A 9,241-nucleotide genomic window follows, 5' to 3' on the forward strand; every position below is an offset into this window, starting at 1 on the left:
AGTACTTACTTGTGAAATTTTACGTCGGATTTCGGTTTCCATTTACTTCCACAATGGTTCACTATGCAATACATAGCTCAGAACTTAAGTAAATCGTCGAAAAACGTTTATTTTGCAAAATAAATCTCTGAATCGGTGAATGAATTTTGACAATTCTGACATATCGGGCATATTTTTTTATTATTAGTGTTCCCATAGTACGCAGGAGGTAAATACCGGAGAAATAAGGTTTTTGATTGAGTTTTTTTTTTGTATAATACAAAGAAAAGTAAGTCAATTTGATTGAAGAATGTTTTATACGTTTTTTATTATTAACTTATCTGGCAATACATCACAGTGTTGGAATGAGATAGAACATAGGAGTAAAGGTGAATGAACCTGGCTTCAACTCATTGGTCGGCACGCACTATCCAGAGATATATATAAAATTCTTGCTAGAGTTTGACTGTGACACTTATCACCGCTCTTAGTATGGAGATTAGAGGTAAGGAGCGAAACCTTTGAGGTATCAGAAGTGCACATACAAATCCATAGATAGGTGGCGCTGCAATTGCAGGTACATAAGGTTTTGACACGTCATTTTTCGACTGTTTTACTTTGACAGATTTCTGTAGACTTATACTTCCACATTCCGTAGCTCGTAGTTATTCAATATTTATTGACAGTGACACTTGACAGTCAAACATCTCGGACTGTTTAAGCTGACTGTTAAAACTATGGTTATAGGAATGATTTTGTCGTTTTCTTAGGTGTAACATGAAATAACACATGTGACGTCATTAAGTTTAGTCTTGACGTTTGTTCTGCTCGAAGTAGTAATAAAAAGGGATTTTCGCATTAAAATAGCAGTTTTTTTGAAAAATTAAAAAATACGTTTCTCTTTAATTTTTGAGTTCTTTCAAACTGAACAATAAAAAGTAGTACTCAAAATATGAAACTAGTAACAATTCATTAACCCCACCAAATTACACTTTAGCAATAAACGTCAAATTAAGCTACATTTTATAACTGACCACCTATTTCAAATAACTGTTACAGATTCCAAGCAGACGTAAAATACAGCGTACACCATGGTCATCACCATCATGGACATCAACATCATGGTCTCCATCATCACGGCCACCATCATCATATTCACCATGATCACGGACTCCAACATCACGGTCACCATGGACTCGAACTTCATGGACTCCATCACCATAGGCATCATCATCACGATCATGAACATCATGGACTCCATCATCTTAGTCATCAACACGGTCATGAACATCATGGACTTCATCATCATGGTCATGAGCATCATGGTCATGAGCATCATGGTCATGAGCATCATGGTCATGAGCATCATGGTCATGAGCTTCATGGTCATGAGCATCATGGTCATGAGCATCATGGTCATGAGCATCATGGTCATGAGCATCATGGTCATGAGCATCATGGTCATGAGCATCATGGTCATGAGCATCATGGTCATGAGCATCATGGTCATGAGCATCATGGTCATGAGCATCATGGTCATGAGCATCATGGTCATGAGCATCATGGTCATGAGCATCATGGTCATGATCATCATGGTCATGAGCATCATGGTCATGAGCATCAGGGTCATGAGCATCATGGTCATGAGCATCATGGTCATGAGCATCATGGTCATGAGCATCATGGTCATGAGCATCATAGTCATGAGCATCATGGTCATGAGAATCATGGTCATGATCATCATGGTCATGAGCATCATGGTCATGAGCATCATGGTCATGATCATCATGGTCATGAGCATCATGGTCATGAGCATCATGGTCATGAGCATCATGGTCACCACCATGATCACCAACATCATGAAATACATCACCATGGTCACCATATTCATGGACTCAGCCACCATGGACATGGTCCCCATCACGAACACCGGCATCATAGTCACCATTAATGATCTTACCTTCCACTTAACCCGACCCCAATACAACGTTCCTTTATTGTGTTTAGTTTCTTTGACTTGTAGTAAGTGTGTTCATAACAATCATTTACTTGATAAATTACTTCCATTTCCTTCCTATTAACGAATATTCGGAAATTAATATGCGTCGTAATTTAACATAAAGTAAATTCAATGTGGCGTATTCGAATAAACAATTTTTGTACGATTTATGTCGTATCTAGTTATTATTAGCGTATATTAAAGTTCGAATCAGTGATAATATTTTTATTTCGTAATACAAAAATAAGGATTGCATCTTACAATGGGACACAAGAACCTAGTTTTGTGTTACACCTGAAGATACATTTCACTTTAAATAATAATCTAAGATAATAAGATTTAATCACAAAAATATCACTTATTTTCAATGTTTATTGTTTTCAGTCTAAACCAATAACATTTATTATTCTTATCGTATCTAAGGTAACGGCGGCTATCAACGCGGGTATCGAAATCGACGTCCATTACCGCCGCATTTGCAAATACGCATTTTATAGGCAAACCGACCAATTTCTTAAAAAAAGTTACTCACACAAAGGAAGCCTGTTTAGTTGACTAACGCACATATAGGCGATAGAGAGTGTGAATGAAAGAAGACGCTCGCTATTTGACAGTTTTTAACACGGGGCCGCGAGAAGAGGTTGTATCATACTGACGTGTGACGCTAAACATAAGTGAACTCCAATCTCATTTAGTAGTTTACGTAATAATTATGGCAAACAGGTGAAAGTTATGCATTTCAAATTATTGTTTATAGTTTTCTACATGACTTCTGAGTACTTTTTACGTATTGTTTAGCCTGGAAATGTGTTTAAAGTGGAAATTAAAAGACAGCGGTGAAAGGCGCCATTTCGTGAGTAGATTCTATTACTGTGGTATACCACGGTAATAGTTAAAGTAGTGATATTAGTTCTTTTTGCTTTATTTTAAGTATATGTGATCAGTTATATAATGTCTTACAGTTGTTTCAATCTTGATCTATTCACGCTATCAAAGAACTATTTACGCGGTATGAAAATTATTCAACAAAACCTTAATTTTTAGCAAAAACTTCATGACTGATTTCGTAGTTTCTATGAAAACCGTTAATTTGTCAATTTTTTTAAACATTGACATAAAGTATGATGCTTACTTACCAGTTATGTAAACTTGGTTTTAATATAAGGTTGCAATATTTTATTTTGATTTGTAATGAAAATACATCTGTATGACTTTGTTTTTATGGGTCGGAATTAGATTTTATAATACTCCAATTTATGCCTATTACCGATGGTACGATCAGATAACCCTCGGTAATAGAATATATAAGAATCTATTACCGATCCATGCAATATTTGTTTGGGTCGGTAATGGGTTCCTATAGAAGTATCTATTACCGAGCGACATATTAGTCTTGTATCAAAATATGACATTTAGTGTACCGTAAGTACAGATTTCTTAGGTGAAACTGAGTCTTCTGTGGGTATTCATAAAGGAGGATAGTATAGGTATATGTATTTGTCATAATTTGTATATTCAACCGTCGGTATTAAGCTCCGAATTTTGAGATGGGTTTCTATTTACCGATGGCAGAAAAACACTGTCATTCATACCCTCGGTAATGAAATCTCAATTCGCGTTAATAGAACTGCAACCTGTTCATTACCACGGTAATAGAAAATTTAGGTATGTTGGCTTCAATAATCATTTTATGACATATAATAAACTAAAATGATCCTAAAACTCTTCAAAACTAATAGTTCAATAAATACTCTTCCATAAAAAAAATATTTGTGGTCGTTAATGAGCTTTGATACCCTTAATTTTTTGGTATCTTTTGAAATCTGCCTAAGTACCACGTTAATAGGCGCCATTACCTTAGAGCATAATATTGAAATGTTACTCATGAAATAAAACTATGAAAACGGATTATATCGCGTATAATGAATTTACAATTATTTTCGACGTTACTTTACAGTTTACAGTGTTCGAAACGTCGGGATATTCATTATACGCGATATCATCCATTTCCATAGTTATATTTCGTATCTAGAGCATGTTTGGTGTATTCCTAAATGTTTTATAAAGTTAACAATCCGATAAAAATCGTTGTTCTCTTTCCATCCTATCAGGACGTTATAAAGGGACAAACGATTATTATTTACTTTAGTAAATGATTATGAATACTCGGGATAGAGTATCTATATCTGAAAAAAGAAGAGTCGTGATATGTGTTTGTATCATTCACGACAATTATCTTTCCGTACAGACTCACTATTAATAATTTAATATCTTGACACAGAAGTGAAGAGGATTGCTGATATATTTCGGCAGGAGCCTGTAAGTTTTAGTAACGTGCAGTCATTTCCCTGTTTTATATTTCGTATAATAAATAGGCCAGGCCCCGTAGCCGAATGGCATTTCTCCGACGCCAAACGAAAGCGATACGCCGCTGGCTCTGTCGCGCCAATACGCAAGCGCGATAGAGATAGATATCTACTAGCGCTTCGTTTCGTGAGCGTTTCGTGAGCGATTGTGCCATTCGGCTAGCCACCCAAGTATCATTAGGGTTTTTTTTTTGTAAACTGCCTCACTCAATTCTGTTTTGATTAGGTACTCGGACTAGTTTATTTCGTTCTGTGTTTCAATTTTCTATTTTTAAGCGAATGATTGTGATTACTGATACATTGTTTCTCTTCATATTAAAGCATCAGAAAAATATTTTTTATTATTTTATATAACCCTTCAGGTGGCGAAATCCGGGAGCCGACCGCACGTAAAGTGGCAGGTAACCGGGAGCCGGACTTGAAATAAAAAGCTGTTGAGTGGCAAGGATACCGATAAAATGACAGAAAAAGTTTACCCTTGAGTGGCGGGGCCCTTACGGGTGGTCATCGCGAATGTTACATATGTTACAAAAATTATAATTACTCAAAAAATGTAGGGATGTTGTGCATAAACCATATATCACTGGATTCATTATGAAACGGCTAAAATCATTCCATAGAAAAAAAAATACATTCCATTTATGTGAATTTTGTTAGACTCGATCAAATATCAGATGGCTACATTTTCCACTTCCATTTATTAAAGTAACTTTATTTAGGCAAAAAAACAGTAAATTGGAGAAAAAAGTCATTCAGGGACTTAAATATACATTTATTTACACTTATATCTTTTTTTTTAACATATTACAGTACAATTTTTGCAAAAAAGACGGTTTTTAAACACGTGTCTCAAATATGGCAGGCGGATGGTCCAATCAAATTGGGTCATATTTCAAGTTGTTTTGAAGTTGAAGGTGTTGAACCTTTACTGAATGCCGTCCTTGTTTAATGACGAATGGTTCGTGCAAGTATGAGGAAGCTAGATATAGTTTTAGACGGTTTTATTTATATATTTAGGTATTGGGTTGGTAAGAAAGTAATGAGCGAATCATAACCAATATTGTAATTTTTATTTAATTTATTATTTTAATCATTTATCAAAAATATAACGGCCTTCGTTATCTACTACTTGTCTCCATCGTTCTGGTAAAGAATGAATAGCATCGGCGAAGAAGTTCTTAGGTTGAGATTCAAAAAACTCAGCTATGTACTGTCGTAGATGGGCTTGATCATCGAACTTTTTTTCATTCAAGGCATTGCTTAGCGATCTGAACAATGCGAAATCCATAGGTGCCAAGTCTGGAGAGTACGGTGGATGAGGTATCACTTTCCAACCTAGCTCCAATAGCTTTAGCCGAGTCACTTTTACAATGTGTGGGCGAGCATTGTCGTGTAAGAAAAAAACTTTAGCATGCTGTGGACGATTCTGACAGATTTTTTGGTTTAAATTTTCAAGCTGATTACAGTATACTGATGCGGTAACAGTCATTCCACTTGGTAGGAGTTCCCAGTGAATAATACCATGAATATCCCACCAAACGGACAGCATAACTTTTTTCGGGTGAGGCTCTGTTTTTGGTGCCTCTATTCCTTTTTCGTTTGGAGCTAGCCACTGACGTTTGCGTGTGTGATTTATATATAAGACCCATTTTTCATCTCCAGTGATAAGATGGTCCAACCAGTTGAATGTGCGGCGAAAAGACAGAAGTTGTATGCAGATATCGGCACGGCGGTTTAGTTGATCTCTATCAAGTTCGTGCGGTATCCAAACACTGTATTTGTAGTTTTTTCCCAACTCGTGTAAATGTGTTTCTATGGTGACATGAGAGCAGCCTAACTCGGTAGCAAGAGTACGACTCGTTAGCCTCGGATCTCCTTCAATTAAGGTTTTTAATTTGGCTACATCAATCTTCACCGGTCGACCAGACTTAGGTTGATCTGATAATGAAAAGTCGCCACTACGAAACCGCTGGAACCATCGTTTCGCCGTGGCCTCAGACACAACTTCAGGAGCAACACGCTGACATATATTACGCACTGCTTCGGCGGCTGAATGGCCAGACTGAAATTCATATAGTAAGCAATGCCTTACATGCACTTACATGACTGACGAGAAACTGTGCGACTCGCCCTTTATATACTTTCGACCATAGAAGATTCTAGAACTCTCTCAAAAATTGTATGTGGAATTCAATCGATCGCTCATTACTTTCTTACCAACCCAATATATCGTCGCACGGGGTCCGGGAGCCGGTCCCTGCCACTTAACAGCTTGTTTTTCCCAGAGTCCGGCTCCCGGCGCCTGCCACTTAACGGAATATTTTATAAAATGACCGCGCCACTTCTCCCCTATGCAACTTGTAGCTCTGCCAAGGTGGCTCGCTTTCCATACAAAAAACATCTACCATTTATTTAGTCACCGCACACTACAACTAAATAAAAATATGCGCATACATCTACTATATATTATCCGTCGTCGCGGTAGTGAATGAAATACATTGTTTCATACAGAAATCATGGACAAATCCTTGTGAATTTTTTATTAATTTTACGAAAATGTGCGTGCCAAATTTTGTGTACAGACACAGAGCCGTCATATTTCGCGCATTTTTAGTTGACATTGTCATCAGTGACATTTGGCTCTTGACAAGTAATTATTTAAAGATATTGGTTTAGTTAACTCAAGCAGACTCAGAAATAATGACGCATTTTGTCAACAAAGATACATATCGTGTATTTCGACACTGCTAATGTAAATCGAAATGGCGTCTCGGTCAAACGACTGACTATGATGCAGAAGATCGTGGGTTCGAATCCGAAGTTTTTTTTAATCATTTGAACTTTTATGGATTTATTAAGTATTTTTTATTTTTTTAATGGAATATTTGACTATTACTATATTGTATAAGGACATCACTAGTCGAACGTCCCCTTCACTAGCATCGCTGTCAAAAATGGCGTCAGACGGACTCGGAGCGTCGCTTGAAGATAGCTTGTCATTGAGCTTGTATTTTGAGATTCCGTTTAATAAACTGTATAATTAATAGTGGTATCCTGGTGTTTTTACTCTAACAGTTTCAGAAGCGCGATATTAAGTTACCCATATACGCCCGTACTATGAAATTTGTCCGAAATTGACAATGTCATCATTCTCGCGCCGCGCTCGTAACCATTCATTGTCATCCAACAGTATTTAATTAACACCAGTCGATCTGATTCAACGAGTAAAGACACTAGCACCATATACTACAGTTAAAAGTATCCATTGCAGTTTAAGATATATTCAAACTTTGGAGTAGTATTTGATCATAATGAGTGCGTAACAGGAAGTAAAGGTGGTCCAAACACAGTGTTCTGGGGCTGAAGTGATCAACATCCACTATTGTCCAATAGTGTGTTGTTTCTTTCTTTCAGATCAAATTATGTACATGTTGAAGAAGTAAATACTTGCTCACAAAGTGTATCACAGTAACCCATGGACTGTGAAAGATGAACCACATCCAAGTTGTCAAAGAGTATTATTAGTATAATATGTATAGAGAGGCTGCTGTAGTGAATAATCATTAGCTCACCTTGTGTGTTGTGTTTTTGTGCTTCCAGATATGTTTCAGAATACATAATACATATTGTACCTACTTGTGATATATTGACAATTGTCACGGTGTCACAGTGAAACAGAATATAAGATAAGTTTCAATCTAAATGGCACCTAAATGATTCCTTATAACAGGTGACTTTATGGGTTTTATGATCTACAAAGAGAGATGATCATTATCTTGCCCTATTTGTCATATTAAAAATAAGTTTGTCCGGAATGACATGGAATAAGGTATTTATCCTACTCAATAATATTGTGCCATTGCATCTGGCTTATGTAAGTATACTGACAGTAAATACATTTTAAATTCACTACAGGTTAGTATAATGGATGAGTAAATAAGCATAAGAAAACTTTGACAACTCTTTTGTGACTATAAGTTTTGTCACTTTACCGTGGACTGTATTTTGAAATCTGTCTTAGTGACATTCTTATGCATATAAACTCTGTATGATCTTGCATTTTTCTAAATGAGGAAACATGTTGCTATATTACATGGCACAAATTCATCAAAAATGTTGATAAAATAATAATAATATTAACATAATAATATTTTGATGAGGTTAATTATGCATCTTTGTAAAACCATAATGTGTGTTAAAATTAAGGGCATAGCACTGAAGTATAGTGTATTGTTGATGCTGTTTTGTTTATAATAATGCTGGTTTAGCATTGCAAACATTTTTGACAAAAAAAATGTATTCAATGTAATCATGTTCTAAATTGAACCAAAGACAAATATATTACCTAGACAGACACTTGGAACATTTAAACATGCCAATACAATACAATACAATACAATACTCTTTTATTGCACACCTTGATAAAATACAACAATACAAAACAAGGAAGAAACACGAACAAAGGTAAACAACAGGCGGTCTTATCGCTAAAGAGCGATTTCTTCCAGACAACCTTAAGGTAGCGGAAATTGATAAATTTATATAATGTCAGTAGGTGTCAGCAAATTCGAAGAAATAAACTTATCGCACAATATAGGCAAAAAAAATAAAATATTATACATAAACATACATATATAAAGATAAATAACTAAATGCATAAATATATAAATAAAATATATATAAATAAATACACATATAACAGTACCAGGTTATTTAGAAGGAGTAGTCAGACAAAAATATTACGGAAGAGATAAAAAATGGAGTTTAAGTAGTCTCTTGAAAGAGTTAGGAGACTGAGCACGTCTTATGTCATGAGGTAGGGAATTCCAAAGTCGCACAGCTTGAAAAGTAAAAGAATGATTATAGAATTTTGAAGTAGAGGAGGGGACAGAAAGAA

This window comes from Leguminivora glycinivorella, chromosome 5, assembly GCF_023078275.1.
Source record: "Leguminivora glycinivorella isolate SPB_JAAS2020 chromosome 5, LegGlyc_1.1, whole genome shotgun sequence".
In the NCBI taxonomy this organism is placed as follows: Eukaryota; Metazoa; Arthropoda; class Insecta; order Lepidoptera; family Tortricidae; genus Leguminivora; species Leguminivora glycinivorella.